The sequence below is a fragment of the Dipodomys merriami genome, unplaced genomic scaffold (assembly GCF_024711535.1).
Source record: "Dipodomys merriami isolate MVZ:Mamm:240054 unplaced genomic scaffold, mDipMer1.0.p SCAF_12, whole genome shotgun sequence".
Lineage (NCBI taxonomy): Eukaryota > Metazoa > Chordata > Mammalia > Rodentia > Heteromyidae > Dipodomys > Dipodomys merriami.
Genome location: NW_027202493.1, coordinates 44,637,379 through 44,653,508, shown reverse-complemented (window position 1 = coordinate 44,653,508; position 16,130 = coordinate 44,637,379). Strand labels below are relative to the sequence as shown.

General features: G+C 50.6%; 1 long non-coding RNA gene across 1 annotated transcript; it reads left to right on the top strand.

Annotated features, from left to right (window-relative positions):
- The first annotated feature begins 565 nt into the window (after positions 1-565).
- LOC138823093 (uncharacterized) lies at positions 566-6,220 on the top strand. The gene is made up of 3 exons (XR_011370741.1): positions 566-652; positions 4,834-4,940; positions 5,984-6,220. It is a non-coding gene; the product is annotated as an uncharacterized lncRNA (long non-coding RNA).
- Positions 6,221-16,130: the final 9,910 nt, after the last annotated feature.

Below are 16,130 nucleotides of genomic sequence, written 5' to 3'. Positions count from 1 at the left end.
ACAACAGGTTAATTGTTGAAAGAGTATATATCATCTGTCTGTCTATCCTCTCTCTGTCTCTGTCTCTCCTTCTATCATCTATCCATCTCCTCTCTATTGTGGCTACGGAAATCTGTTTAACCTCTAGGAGAATATCGACTTTATTCCCACCAGAAAGACTTCTGCAAACCTAGCTTCAAAATCATATTCTTAGCCAGCCTCCTTAACAAAACTAAGTGGCTAAAAAAAAGCAGACTCAGGAAATTGGTTTCTTATTATTGATCAAGCCACCTCACCCGAGATTTACATACTTTGCCTTTGGAATATGTGGTAATTTTGGGGAAAAGATACACTCTGGTTAGAGCTTTCAGATCTCTCCTTCACCTATCCTTCTGAATTTGAGAAAATGTTATATTAGGTAGCTCCCTGAAGCCGAGACTCCAGCTTTCTAAGACTGAGGCTGTCCTCTGTGACATGTGATGACTGTCCTGTGTGACCACGGCTGTCCTCTGTGACATGTGACAATGCCCTGTGTGACATGGACACAGCAGAGCACTGGGTGTAGGAGCTGTGCCAGAAGCTGTCTCCTGTACCTTCTCTTCTTGCAGAGGAGACCGTGGAAGGAAACCTAGAGTTCACTCATTCCTTAATTAACTCCTCTACTGCTTATCATGTAAGTGTGTGGCAAGAACCTTATCTGTATGTGTAACTACTTTTTTAAAAGATAAAACTATTTCTACTATGTCAGAGCTGCAGCAAAAGATACAAAAGAAACCACGACTATAATGTGTCATTCTGCAAGTTTTCACTGAGTTATTACAGAAGCAACTTTCTATCAGGAAATAGCGATTGTGTCCTCACTAAATGACGGGCATGACAGGCTCCAGGAGAGGACTGGGCAGACGGTGAGCCACTCGGAGAATTCCGGGTGCTGATGGAGCTGACACTCACATGGCGAAGAGTCAAGCCAGGCCGTAGGGATGTTTTTGAGTAAAGAAATTGGGTGCATTCCCCATGCTCCTCAAGTGATCCAGGTATAAAGCAGGGCTTGTGGGGAGAAAGGAGCAGTCGTGGTAGGGTGAATCTGAGCCGTGGGGTTCTCAGGCAGCAGTTGAAGCCCGGCAGGGAGGACCTGCCAGGATCACCACAGCGATCCACAGCGCGGGCCCTGCCCTACATCATGGGAGCAGGTAGGGGCCCAGAGACACTGGAGTGAGTGGCTCTGTAACTGCGGTGCTCCTTGCTCAGAGGACTGGTCCCCTGGGGCCCAGGACGGGCTGACTGTGGTCTTCCCGGGAGGGGCGGGCGGGCGCAGCCGGCCTTCGCTAGGCTTCATGATGGAGGACGTATGGCCTCTCGCCTCTCACATTTGTTTTTCTTCCAATATTAGAAGCAATGTTCACAGAACAATGCAAGTATTTGGGAAGACAGAGAGCTGGCTGAGGAGCATCTGGCCGGGTCAAAGCCAGGGAATAAATGGAAGAGAAAATGTGTGGGCCGGGGTGGTTTAGAAGCAGAGCCCTCATGGGGCATGGAGGGGGGGGGGAAACCTAAAGGCCCTGCATGGGGGCTGTTTGGAGGAGCTTGGAGTGTTTTCTAAGGGCATCAAGAAGGTAGCAAAGGTTCTGGATACAATGTGATCCAACTTGTTTTTGTTTTGTAAAAAAAAGATGTGTGTGGGGCTGGGAAGGTGGCTCAGTGGTAGAGCGCTTGCCTTGCACCCATGAGGCCCTGGGTTCGATTCCTCAGCAGCACATAAGCAAGAAAAAGCCAGAAGTGGCCCTGTGGCTCAAGTGGTAGAGTGTTCGCCTTGAGCTGAAGAGCTGAGGGACAGCGCCCAGGCCCAGAGTTCAGGCCCCATGACAGACCAAAAAAAAAAAAGAAAAGAAAAGAAAAAAGAAAGACATGTGGGAAATAGTCTAATGGAGCAGGAGAGCTATGAGGAGATAAGTTGACTGGCTGTTAATCACGTGGGCTGTGTGAGATTTTTTTTTTTTTTGGTCCGGTTGTGGGGCCTGAACTCTGGGCCTGAGCACTGTCCCTCAGCTCTTCAGCTCAAGGCCAGTGCTCTACCACTTGAGCCACAGCGCCACTTCCGGCTTTTTTCTTTTTGCTTATGTGGTGCTGAGGAATCGAACCCAGGGCTTCAGGCATGCAAGGCAAGCGCTCTACCACTGAGCCAACTTCCCAGCCCTGTGTGAGATTTTTAAAGGCCTATCTGCCACTGCTTTATCCCTAGAGTTCAGAGGACAGGTGCTTTGTGTTCAATGGGTGGAAATTTCAGGTCTTGGTTTGGGAGGTAGAAGATGTTGGCTCTTGTCTAGTGATACGTCAGGAAGCTGATGGAAAGTCTCTTTGGAGGTTGTGTTTCTGGTGGCTCTAGGGAGGGAGGGCCCTCTTTATGCACATGTGACGCACGGACTGGAAATGTCGGTATTACAGGGCTCCGGTGAAGATGGAGTTATGTGCCTCCTCCCAAACCAGCTGGTCAGGACCTGCGGGCTGCCAGTCAAGCGTTTGGGAAGGATGAGTTCACGCGCACTTTTTGACTAGGGGAAGGAAGCAGATCTGAGAAAGCTTCCTTGTCCTCTGTTTGGTTCTGGGAATCCTTGAAGTGCCCAGACCCTGAACAGGCGATGCTCAAAGGGAGCTGCGCTTCGTGGGGAAAACAAGGCCTCAGAAGCCGACCGGCTTAGTTTGCAACACCAGCTCTTCCCCTTGCAAGATGTGGCCACGGCAATTGGCTTGGCCATTATGAGAGTCAGGTTTCCCATCTATGAAATGAAAGCACCCAGTGCCTGCATCACAGAATGGCTCTGAGGGGCAAATGGGGTGACGTGTGGGGTGCTCCACCCCTGTCAGACTTAGAGCAAACCAAGGGGTGTCAGTGAAGCGCCAGCTGTGGGGCAGAGAGCCTTACAACAACGTTTTTGGGGCTGCATGATCGTTATAGGTATGAAAGGTTTGTGTGAGGCTCTCGGGAAGAGTTTTGTAAGTGATGACAAGGAGTTTCTCATGCATCCATTTCTAGCAGGGCTGATTGCTTGAATGGCCTGGGTGGTTCTGCTCTGGGCATGCTCACAGCCAAAATGAGAATGATCACATTTTAGCCTTTCTTCGGGGGTTGTGGCAGTTTGACTTAGGGGATAGTAATTGCCAGAGCTAGGATCTGGGCAGCAAGGAATCTATCCTTCACGCACCAAATGGGTGTCAAGTTAGTAGTCTGAGATTTGCCTGAATTAAGGCCAAAAAAAAAAAAAGAGTAGATTTTCTATTTTGACAGTCTTTTGTATTTTCACAGTCCTCTCTAGAAAGCCCATTCATAAATGGCATCTCAATTCTTCTCAAGGTTACTCTGAGATAAGAAGTACTTTTAATTCCGAAGATGAAGGAAATGCACTAACACATCTGTTAACTAGCTAAGCCTGGATTTGTGTCTGGTCACCAAACACAAGCCACTAAACACGGACCCCTGCTCTTAGTTCACCAAACTCGGGACACTGGCTTCAGTGTAGCGTCCCCAAGTCAGGGCCAGACACAGACGCACAAACAGAAAGTGTGTGAGAGAACTTTCACCTGTGCCCTTCGCCTGTGCCCTGCTGCTCACCGATGTGCAGCACGGTGGGGCCTCCCTGTGCAGTGTAGACGCTGCTCCGAGTGTGTGTGGTGCACGCTCCTCTCTCATGCAGCCCTGCTCCTCCCTCGGTGGAGAGCAAGTGTTTACATTGGTCACACTGGGATTTGAACTCCGGCTCACGCTGTCTAGGCCGGCATTCTTAGGACATGAGCCACGCCCCAGAGCTTTTTGAGACTGGTTATTGTTCAGAGTCTTGCGTTTTGTCTGAGCCAGCTTCAGACCACAGTCCTCCTCCTCCCAGTTTCCACCTCCCAGCCTAGCTGGGATTACAGAGGTGAGCTGCCACACTCCGCAACTAAGGCTGCTGATTTGCTCTTAGTGAGAGGGTGTTACTAAGGTCTCCCTTAGGGTTTTCCCCAATGTGACAGAAATCTCTGCTGTTTATTCCTATCCAAAAGGAATGCGGTGCCCCTCCCTTATTCCCGAAACACACAGGTCCTTACTCATGTTCTGCAGTGCCTTGAAGTTCTATGCGATTTCACAGCAAATTCTTCATTTAATATTTCAACACCAGTGACACCGGCAGAGAAGAGTGTGTCTGCACTCAGGTTACATGCAGGAATCAGCCCCAGAAAGAGGAGGGGCTGAAGCACGTAGCTGGGGCCTCTCCTTCCCTGGGAATTTGACCTGGTCTACCTGCTCCCAAGGGCAGAGGTGGACTAGGAAGTACAGGCTGTCAGATGCAAAGGCAGAGCCCTGACCTCCAACCCGAGCCGCAAGGGGCTGAGAATGCGAGAACTAAGTCACTCCACTGCTGTACCCTCCACACTTCCCTACCATCTGTCTATCTACCTATCGATGTATCTATCCATGAATCTATCTATCTCTAATCTATCTATCCTCTATCTCTACCTAAATACTATATCTATCTATCTATCTATCTATCTATCTATCTATCTATCTATCTATCTATCTATCTACCTACCTACCTACCTACCTACCTATCTAACTATCTCTGTCATCTCTACCCATCATCTATCTCTAGCATCTAACTATTTGTATCTATCTGTCTCTATCATCTATCTGCCGGTCTCTGTCATCTATCTAACTCTATCATCCATCTATTTATCCCTATCATCTCTCTCCATCATCCCTCTATCATCTATCTATTTGTATAGATTGCTCCTACTTCTGCTCTGCCCATCACGGAGCCCCGATCCCAGCAGGGAGGCCTCTGCGCTGCCTGCCTAGCAGGATTTCCTGGTTGTTGTTTTTAGCAGTGACTGCTGCGTGCAGCAACTTCTCTCTCTGGTGGATTCCTTCTTCGACGTGGGAAAGGACCAGATGGACGCAGCAGGGTTCCGGCGGTCGCATTCGTTTGCCAGTGAGTTCCCTGGACTTTGATCCTGCTGTTTTCTCTGGAAGTGTCTTCTCCTCACTGCGGACTGTGGGTCCTGGGTGGTGTATGGAGAGGCCATTTCTACAGCCAGCTGCACCGAGGACCTGGGGACGAGCGGAGCTGGGTGTGCTGGTGCCCTCTACTGGTAGAATGGAGGAATAGCATGGAGTCGGCCCTCCTCTCCCCCTCTACTCTTGTTCTCCAGCCTTTACACATGAATAACAAGAAAACCTTGCCCTATCCCCCACCTCTGCCACCTCTTCTCACTGGAAGGCGTTGAATTGGCTGTACAATGTTACATCACACAATTTCTCTCATCTCTGTCTTGAAGTTAATGAAGACAGTAGGTTCATTTGTCCTACAGATCTGCCACTGCTACCTTGAACATGCTTTTATTAAAAATTACCCTCACCTCTGAATTCCTCTACCAGTGTGCTCCCACTTCGGGTTGCTAATCACTGCTTTCACTTACCTTGAAGACGAGCTCAGGAACACAGAAGCACAGATCAGCTCTACAATATACTAGAAGGACTGGCTTTCTACAGTGCCACGCACTGTCAGGGTCAAATGCACACATACACGAGTGACTACTTCCGCACAGCAAGAGGGTGAAAGATAACCTGCAGAATGAAACCTGGTTATCGGATCAAGCTACCATCCAAATATACAGGAAACTCAAACACTCAATGACAAAGCTAAGTGAAGGAGCCAAGCGCTGCGAGCAGGCGGAAGGCAGGCAGGCGAGAACAGCACTGGGGATTAGTACCACGCTGCAGAGGCATTTCTGGTCTCTGACTGCCAGGGAACTCTCCGAGCGGCCAGGAGGAGTGAGGAGCCAGGGCTCTGGGCAGAGGGCAGGTAGAGAACCCACAGCCATGCTTGCTCGGTGTGTCTGGCTCATAGCAGGCTGGGATGCTTGTTGCTGCTCACCAGCCCCATTCCTGCAGCCAGCCAGAACCCACATTTAGCTGAATTCCGTGTGGACAAATGGAGACAAGACACTCCCTCTCCCTGTCTCCTGATTACAGGGTGTAACTGTGGCTGAGGTGCTGCGCTCCGCTCTCCTCTCCTGGCTGACCCCAGCTGTGACTGTCTTCATGCCTCAGGTTAGCAGGATGGGGGACAGGCCTGGGGTGGTCATCCCTACGCCATGCCTGCCGAGGAGGCTGAAGCACAGAATCGACCACCGACCTGGGTGCCGTATATCAGGAGTGTCGCCCGTAGCCTGGAGATCTCCTGCCAGGAAAAACAAAGGCACCAATAAATATCACATGCCCTGTGCTCTGTATTTACTTATTACCTATAACTTTAATTGCACCTGTTTATGGGGTACACAGTAATAATCTGACGGGTGTACACACTGTGCCATGCTGACGACAGGAGAGCTAACACTTCCAATGATAGGAGGCACGGCGTGCTGTTGTGTTCTTCCTGTACACGATGGATGGATCTGATGGGATTAATGTAGTACAGCTTTCTGGGAGGATCTTGGTGTGTATGCTGTTCATGTTATGATGTAAATAGTTACAAAGACAGGATAAAACCTGGAAGTTGAATTAAGAGATACAATAGGATGTTGTAAGCACTTTGGAGCTACTACCAACTTTTCACTCCCAACCTCATGCCACCAACATGACATTCACATAGAAGCAAGTCCGTCAACCCAGCCAACACGGTGCTTTTCCACAGCATCATTATGCACATCTCATTGCAGCTTTGATTTCTGTTCCCTGCAAAACAGTGCTGTGGCCATGTGCATGTAAGCTGTGGAGAAATGCCTCTTTAAGTCCTTTGTCCATTTTTAAGATAGATTATTGGTTTTTCTTGACTTACAAGTTGTAGAAACTCCTTACAGAAATTTATACGAAGAGCATATATATTAACTTTATATATATTCTTATTTCCTTGGTTGCATTCTTAGCTTATTAGTTTCTCATTTTGGTTGCTAAACTTTGTGTCAAATAAAATAAGTCAGTTAAAATGATTTGCTGTATAATACTGAGCTTCCAGTTAACACCCTACTGAAGATATAAAAATCTCTTAACATTGGACATGATGTTGGTCAATCCTATCACAATAATAATAATAACAATAATGAAATACCACAAAAATAAAAATGAATTTAGATAAGAAAGAACAAAAAGAAGAAAGCATTAATAGTCACTTGATTTCCATTCTATTTTCTTCCTCCCTACATTGCAGGCAGCCATGGGACAGTTAACATAATCTGGATAGAGAAAGCCACACACACAGGCTCTCAGGAAAGACAGTTTTCAAATACGCATAGGTTAGCGGCAGTGTACGATAAAATGTCAGTCTGAATGAAAACCCCCTTTATAATTATGAGATAATGAAAAATACATTTCACAAACCAAGCCATACTGGGAGCACTGGGACCAACATGGGAGACAGAGCAGCGCTCCATCATCTCCAGAACAGGCTCCAGCTCTGCACCGTCCCCCTCCTGGAGGCCCTGACAGTCTGTAGATGGCAGACATCACATGTCACTGCCAAGCCTCATGCAGGGGCAAAGCGTGCTGCGACTCCCCAGCGGCCCCTAGGGGATGCTCTGGAGCTGAGGGAACTGGTCAGCGGGGCGTCTGGGGTCCATGCCTGGTTCAATGGGATAGGAATGTACCTAACAGGAGGGGTCTTTCCACCCCATTCCCCTTCCCATCACACACGCCCTTGACATTCACATTTCCATGGTCCTTCCTAAGCTATAGTTGTGCATCCGGCCTGTCCCACACCTCCCTGGGGATGAGATTGTGGATTCCTAGTCTACTGTGAAGGGAACAGACTGGAACACTGGATTCACATGACTCTCTGTAAACATTTGCCCAGCTGGGGAAGAGGGAGTCTCATCAAGATTTCTATGGAGTCGACATGGGCACGAAGTGAACAGATGCACAAGAGCTGTGAGCCAGCAAACGCCAGCCAGGAGGGAAGAGGGGGAGACTGCGATGCCCGCTCCCCTCCCCCAGCCCCTCCTTCCCACAGGCCCAGATATGCCACACGCAAGCCCTGCGTCCTCAACGGTCAGATGCTCACATTTGTTCGGGTGATGGTGTAAACAGTGTGCGCACAGGGCCCTTCCTCAGCAGCCCACACCCCGCTGCATGACTAGCCGGAGCACATCTCTCTGGCCCCTGTGGTTCTCCATTCACTCCTGAGTGCCAGCCCAGCCATGGCCAAGAGCCTGGCAGATGCCAGTGAAATGGAGCCTGTCATGCCCAGGTGGCAACCCTGTCCCTCACAGTGGCTCCGGTGTGTGTCCACACTGGAGTGGCCTCAGCCATGCCATGCTGAGATAATGTCCCACTGCACTCTGTCCAGTGGGACCTGGGTCTGCAGAGCCTGCATGGCAGTGGTTAGGGTGGCCAGCAGGGGTGCTGGTACCTGAGCACCAGCAGGGGGCATTGTGATGCTGAAGGATCCAGGGTGCCTTCCACCAGTCAGAGTCAGTTCAGAGTCTGGCCTGGTCAGAAGAGAGGAATGCTGCGTAGTGTCTCCTCATGCATGTCCACACGGAGTCCTTGTGTCCCTATACTGCCAGAGCCACCCAGCAAGAGTAGTCCTGAGTTGATCTGACAGGTTCTGGAACCCTCCGCTGGAGGAGCCCATGGCACCAAGCATGAGCAGCGCGGGTCTCCTGCTGACCCTCGCCCTGGGCCCTGTGCACGTTCCCAGGGGAGCTGAGGCCACGGGGCAGGTGGGGAAGGGGATGGAGGGTGCACAGAAGGGACTCAGGATCCTTCAGAGACCAGAGTGAGGCGCTGCGCCCTCCACAGGCATGGAGGAAATGAAATGAAGCTCAGGGGGAGGCCGCAGGAGGGCTGTACTGGCTGGGCGTGTCGTGCACAGGGCAGCTGGGGTCGGGGCCTGCCCAGCTCTTCCTCACCCAGCCACCCTGGCTCCACCCGCTAACGCACAAGGCCTTTTAGGTCCCAAGGACTCTGCACCCTGCACCACCTTTAGAGTTTCCACATCCCTTTTTGTAGGGGATCCGTGTTTAGTCTCAGGATTTCCAGTATTGGACCCAGGAGTGTGTTTCCAGGGTCTCACGAGGATCACAGTGAACCAACCATACACAGCACAGAGGCGCACGCAGAGAGGTCTTATGCTGGGAATTTATTGGAGATTGATAGAGAAAGAAACATGAGAACAGGTAACAGGGGAAGAGACCTTCTCTTCTTCATCTTGAAGTTAATGCTGATGCCTTCTTGTCTCTGCTCTTCATGATCTGCGGCAGCAGAAATAGAAGCGTCTAGGTCCATTTCCACAGACCCCCTGGAGGAATTCTATGCCTCACGGGCCTGATGTGCAGCGGCACTGCATTGGGGACCGGGCTAGACCTGAAGACACAGCATGCAATAATCAGTGACTGGGTCAGAGCACAAAGAGTCCCCACACAGCTCCGTGTGTCATCAGTGGGCTGTGTTAGCACCAGGACCTTAACCAGCCTCTTTCCACAGCAATGTACTCACACCGCAAGTGTGGCTCATGGCAAAGAGGCTCTCGGCTGCCTTCATCCTGACGCTCCTTCGTGGTGTGAGAGCACACTGCTGCTCAGTCCCCAGACCTGAACGGCTTCCTCAATACACCACGTGAATGTCCTCTCCAGAATGAGCTCTATTGACATTTTCTCTGTTTGTCCAATATGAAACCTAGAAGGACGGAAGCATTGTGTAGCATCAAGTCTCAGAGGGAACAAAATCCCATAGATGAATTTATTTCTGAGTCTCCAATTTGTGGTTGAGAACATGAAGGCCCAGAGAATCTGAATGCAGCCATGTAAATGATGTAGACTTTTTTTAACATACAAATATGTATTTTTATTGTGAAAATACTGTTCAGAGGGGTTGCAATCACATGAGCAAGGTAATGAGTACATTTCTTATCAAGCATGTTGCCTCTCCTTTGTTTTCCCCATACCATACCTTCACTCCCACCTCCTCAACTACACTCTCCACTTACCCTCCACCCACAGACCTAAATTTTAAAGTTCGTTTCTCAACATAGCATCTTGTACATCTCCGTGTTGCAATAGGTTCACCTGTTTCCCTATTTAAACAATTTGTTTTTTCCCTTCCGCTCCCCAAATTATACCGAAATCAAACACAGTGAGAACTTTCAGACCCGTACCCGGAGCTGGCCCCATGTTCCTCCTCCCCAGCCTGCAAGCCTCTGTCAGGCTGGCTGGCATCTCTCACCTTCATCTGGGAGAGCAAGACTTCCAGGTCCTGAGAAGCTGATGTCCATTTCCGCATCCTCTGGCTGGTTCTGGTTTAGGACCTCCTCGGTTGGTTCGGACAGAGTTGCACTGTGGGCCTGGACGGCCAGCAGGAGAAGGGCAGTGAGGAGAGCCAGCGTCCTCATGGTGCACAGGCTCTGTTGCAGGACAGCGGGAGCTGGAGCCAGGGAGGAGGAGAGCTGCGTTTATAGGTCTGAGGGGAGGAGGCTCAGGGCTGGGCCCTGCTGCCCTGGCTGCGGCACCTTTCATGAGGAGGGAGACGGGCCCGGCCCTCAGATCCCCCGATGTCCTTCTGAGCATGTGCTTTCCACAGCCTCATGGACCCTGTTTGTTTGAAGCTGTCTCTGATGATAAGAATACCGCTATCGTCTCCTGTTGACCATCTGCTCAAACGATATTCCCAAAGATACTTTAAACCACTCACTCAAAAAGAAAAGTGCCCGAAAAGGCTCTTCCTGTTCAGTATTGTAGAATAGGTAGCAGAGCATTGGGGTGAAATGTTTTCTAAGTGTTTGTAGAATTCAGCCAGGAATCTCTCATGGCCTGGCCTTTTCTCTGTGAATATTGACCTTCGAATTTTTTGTTTGGTGGAAATGTATAAAATCATTTCTTTCTCTTTTCCACAGAGGCCTCCCATCTGGTCTTCATTGTAGACGTCCTGTGATGTTTCCACTCCCGAGTTTTGAGGGTTGGGAGGGAGATGTGTGAATTTCCTGCCTCTTGGTTCTTGCTCCCTGGACCCCCTGCAGAAGTAACGGAAGTGAGCAGGCAGCAGCTCCATGAAGTGGTAGAAGAAAATGAAGGTTTTTGTCCATGGAGGAAGCAGCAAGCCTAGTTTACACGAGAAAGCAAGATACTAAGAATCAGAGGATCCTAGAGTAATGGGACTCCTACCCATTGCTTCTCAAGTGCAGAGCTAGGCTTCTTTTCCATCTAGAAAGGGACCACATGTTTAATGCAAGTGGACAGCACGCATGTCTTCCAAGCAATGTCTGTTGGGGGACTTCTGAGCCTGTGTCCCCAATCCTGGTGACATGGGACAATGTGGAAACCTCACACTGAGAATGAGACTGGTTACGATGGTAGAAGGAGCTGGGGTCCTGCACCACACTGAAGAAGGAGGCCCTTGGGTCTAGGTGTGTCTCCTGCTGGGATGGATGGCTTTTTCCATAAGTGGACCTTACCTGTTAGCCCATGAGTCCCATAGCTTAGCACCCTCCTTTCCCTTTCCACAGCTTGGCATGCTCCCTTCCTAGGCAACACCAGGCCCATGTAGTAAAGGCCGTAAATAATCAGCCTCCAGGCCCCATTTGCCTTGAGAGGGCATGTCTCTGGGACAGCAGCCACGCTAGAAGGCAGCAAGAGCCCCTTAGAGTGACCGTCAGTTCTGGGCAGCTGCAGGACCCTTATCTACTCTTTGGACAGCAGCCATCAATCTTGCCCTCCATCCTGAGGCCCCTGGCCCACCCCTCCACACCGGGGTCTCCTCCTCCTAGCCCCTTCCAGCCCCTCCCAAGCCTCCGTAGGTTATATAGTTCACCTCAGACCATAGCCAGAGCTTCTTCTCACTGTGAGAAGGGGTCTTGCCAGTCGCTTTGCTGGCAATAAACTTTTCTTGGTTCTTTGTACCTGGATGTCGGTGTGTTTTTCTGGCCAAGTCTAATAATCTAGCATTAGCATTGATCTAGTCTTTTCTCTAACCTCTCCCTCTGTGGTGTGAGTGGGACTGTCCATGCCAGAGCTGCTTCAATAGGAAGTTAGGGATGACATGATGATCCCGAGCTTGCCAAGGAGGTGAGTGAGCAGCAAAACAGCAATGGGGGACAGTCTGGGAGAAGGGTGCCAGCTTTGGAAACAGGAAGTGACGGGGATCAAGAGGCGACAGAGGAAAGCAGAAAGGCTGCACCCACACTGCTTTCCTGATCAGAAGCGCTGAGAGGAGGCCTAGGCAGGACCCTAAGGACTCAACCTATCTTCTCGGCAGGCTATCCACTAAGCATTGATAGTCACCCAACTTCCATTCCATTTTCTTCCATCCTACATTGCAGGCATCCTTGGGCCAATTAACATAATCACTCGTCTGGGTACAGAAAGCCACACACAGAGGTCTGCCCAGGACACAGAGGCTCTCAGGAAAGACAGTTTTCAAATACGCATAGGTTAGCGGCAGTGTACGATAAAATGTCAATCTGAATGAAAACCCCCTTTATAATTATGAGATAATGAAAAATACATTTCACAAACCAAGCCATACTGGGAGCACTGGGACCAACATGGGAGACAGAGCAGCGCTCCATCATCTCCAGAACAGGCTCCAGCTCTGCACCGTCCCCCTCCTGGAGGCCCTGACAGTCTGTAGATGGCAGACATCACATGTCACTGCCAAGCCTCATGCAGGGGCAAAGCGTGCTGCGACTCCCCAGCGGCCCCTAGGGGATGCTCTGGAGCTGAGGGAACTGGTCAGCGGGGCGTCTGGGGTCCATGCCTGGTTCAATGGGATAGGAATGTACCTAACAGGAGGGGTCTTTCCACCCCATTCCCCTTCCCATCACACACGCCCTTGACATTCACATTTCCATGGTCCTTCCTAAGCTATAGTTGTGCATCCGGCCTGTCCCACACCTCCCTGGGGATGAGGTTGTGGATTCCTAGTCTACTGTGAAGGGAACAGACTGGAACACTGGATTCACATGACTCTCTGTAAACATTTGCCCAGCTGGGGAAGAGGGAGTCTCATCAAGATTTCTATGGAGTCGACATGGGCACGAAGTGAACAGATGCACATGAGCTGTGAGCCAGCAAACGCCAGCAAGGAGGGAAGAGGGGGAGACTGCGATGCCCGCTCCCCTCCCCCAGCCCCTCCTTCCCACAGGCCCAGATACGCCACACGCAAGCCCTGTGTCCTCAACGGTCAGATGCTCACATCTGGTCAGGTGATGGTGTAAACAGCGTGCACACGGTCCTTCCTCAGCAGCCCACGGGTTGAGCACATCTCTCTGGCCCCTGTGGTTCTCCATTCAATCTTATGTGCCAGCCCCGCCTTCGCCAAGGGCTGGGCGTACTGTGCACTGGGCAGCTGGAGGGTGGTTTCCCACCCAGCCCATCCTCACCCCTCCCTCCTGGCTCCACTTGCTAACCTGTGAGGCCTTTGGGCTTCCAGAGACCCAGTGCCCTGCTCCACCCTTAAGCTTCCATTTCTGTTTGTGTTTGACCATGGAATTTCCAGTATTGGACCCAGCAGTGTGTTTCCCGGGGTCTCCCTGAGGATCTCAGGAAACCAACCCCACACAGCAGTGAAGCACACACAGAGAGGTCTTACTGCTTGGAATTTATTGGAGATAGATAGAGAAGGAAGGGTGAGAGTAGGTATCAGGGGAGAGAAGTTTCCTTCTAGATCTTGAAGTACGTGGTGACGCCTTCTTGTCTCTGTTCATTATCAGCGGCGGCAGCAGCGGATGATCCTTAGACGTGGATTTCCACAGTAGGCAAGGGGGTGTTCGCGTGGTCCACAGCGGTTTCTTGTGCAGTAGCAGCCGGTGGAGGACCAGGCTAGAGCAGTAGACACAGAAAGCATCAATAAGTCACAGGGGCCAGAGCAGAAAGAGTCCCCACACAGCTTTGAGTGTGGTCATGTGGGCTGTGTTAGAACCAGGCCAGTGACCAGCTTCTGTCCACAGCAATGTGCTCACCCCGCAAGTGTGGCTCAGGTCAAAGAGGCTCTCGGCTGCCTTCATTCTAGTGATCCTGACGCTCCTTCGTGGTGAGAGAGCACACTGCTGCTCAGTCCCAGACCTGAACACCTTCCTCAATACACCAAGCGAATGTCCTCTCCAGAATGAGCTCTATCTACCTTGGTCCAGAAAGAAACTTTTTCTATGTTTGTCTAAATCTGAAGCAACTGGAATGGAGACATTACTTAGCATTGAATTTCAGAGGATGTAGCTATGAATCTCCAATTTGTAGATGAGAATGTGAAGGCCCAAAAAATCTAAATGCAGCCATGTAAGAGATACAGACTTTCTGACCCTTTCCCACAGCCTAACCCAATCCTTCCTCCCCAGACGGCGAGCCTCCGCCAGGCTGGCTGGCATCTCTCACCTGCATCAGGGAGAGTAGAGTTTCTGGCCCCTGAGAAGCTGATGTCCATTTCCGCATCCTCTGGCTGGTTCTGGTTTGGGACCTCCTCCGCTGGTTCGGGCAGAGTTGCACTGTGGGCCTGGACGGCCAGCAGGAGAAGGGCAGCGAGGAGAGCCAGCGTCCTCATGGTGCACAGGCTCTGTTGCAGGACAGCGGGAGCTGGAGCCAGGGAGGAGGAGAGCTGTGTTTATAGGTCTGAGGGGAGGAGGCTCAGGGCTGGGCCCTGCTGCCCTGGCTGCGGCACCTTTCATGAGGAGGGAGACGGGCCCGGCCCTCAGATCCCCCGATGTAATTCTGAGCACGTGCTTTCCACAACCCCGTGGCCCGTGTTTGTTTGAAGCTGTCTCTGATGATAAGAATACCGCTATCGTCTCCTGTTGACCATCTGCTCAAACGATATTCCCAAAGATACACATGCTTTAAACCACTCACTCAAAAAGAAAGTGTCCGACAAGGCTCTACCTGTTCACTATTGTAGCATAGCTAGAAAAGCTTTGGGGTGAAAAATTTCCACGTGTTTGTAGATTTCCACAGTGAAACCATCATGGCCTGCATTTTTCTTTGTTTGTGAAATTTGGCAAACTAATTTAATTTTCTGGTGCTATTGTAAAAAATGAGTTTCAAATCTTGCTTCGAGATATAACTAGTACTAGTGCTGTCCAACGTTTTCCTTCCTCTAGGAAGTAGAAACATATTTGGTTGGGTTGTGGGTCAAGTGGATGAAACAGGGATGGAGGAGGAAGGGGGAGCAATTTAAGCATTATATTCAGTGTGTCTTGTGTAAAAAATGTGGGGTCAGACAAGAGGGAACAGTAAGAGAACAATTGGAGGGATGATATTGGCCAAAAAATTTTTATTTCTAATCTGAGTTATAGAACTGCAACTCCTCCGTACAGCTACATTGTGATGATGATGATGATAATATTATTGGTAGTAATAATAATGAAAATAATAAAAGGCCTGACTGTGATGTACGGGCACACACATAGCCTGATATGGCAAGGGAATAAAGTGAGTAGTGCAGAAATGTAGGTAACATCACTCAGCACCTGTTCCTGAAGTTGCAAATCACAGCAGCGCCTGCCTTGACCTGACCAAGGGCCTGGCGTCCTGCAAACCTCAGTGCGGCCAGCATGGAGGGGGACGCAGGGCTACTCACACCTCTGACTCTGTTTCTCTGTGTGACCCTGGTGCATAGTTGTGGCTGTGTCTCACACGCAGAGTCAGAATCCCAACAGCTCAGACAGGCGTGGAGGGCAGCGGGGGAATTGCCCATAGTAGATTTTTGTCTCTGAACACCAGCTCTCCCTCTAGCAAACACGGCTTCAGGAGAGGTGGGCAGATGGGACTCTCAGCTTTCCTCCTTCCTGACACTGTGGTCACTTCCTGACCTGACACAGAGCCGCCCGTGCAGGCCGGCAGGTGATCTGTGCTTTTCCGTTTCACTCCCGAGCTTTGCTAAGTAGATGTGATTTCCTGAGAGGAGGGGTAGCTTTGTCACTGTTTGAATTGAAGTGGAGAATGGCTGGCACTGCCATTGCAGAGGTGAAGTGGGAGAGCGTCCTGCGTAGATGAGGGCAGGGCTCAGAGCAGGGGGAGGGGGAGGGATGCGCAGAGCCACTCTGTGTTCTCACATGTGTCAGACTGTGAGCTCCTCACGGAGGTCAGCACGGGAGCCAGAGCTGGACTGCAGGAGTGTGACGGAGAGGCTGGGGCTTGGCTGCAGAGCTCAGAGCTCTGAGGATAGAGACACCAGCCAGGAAAGCTTAAACGCGCTGCACTTT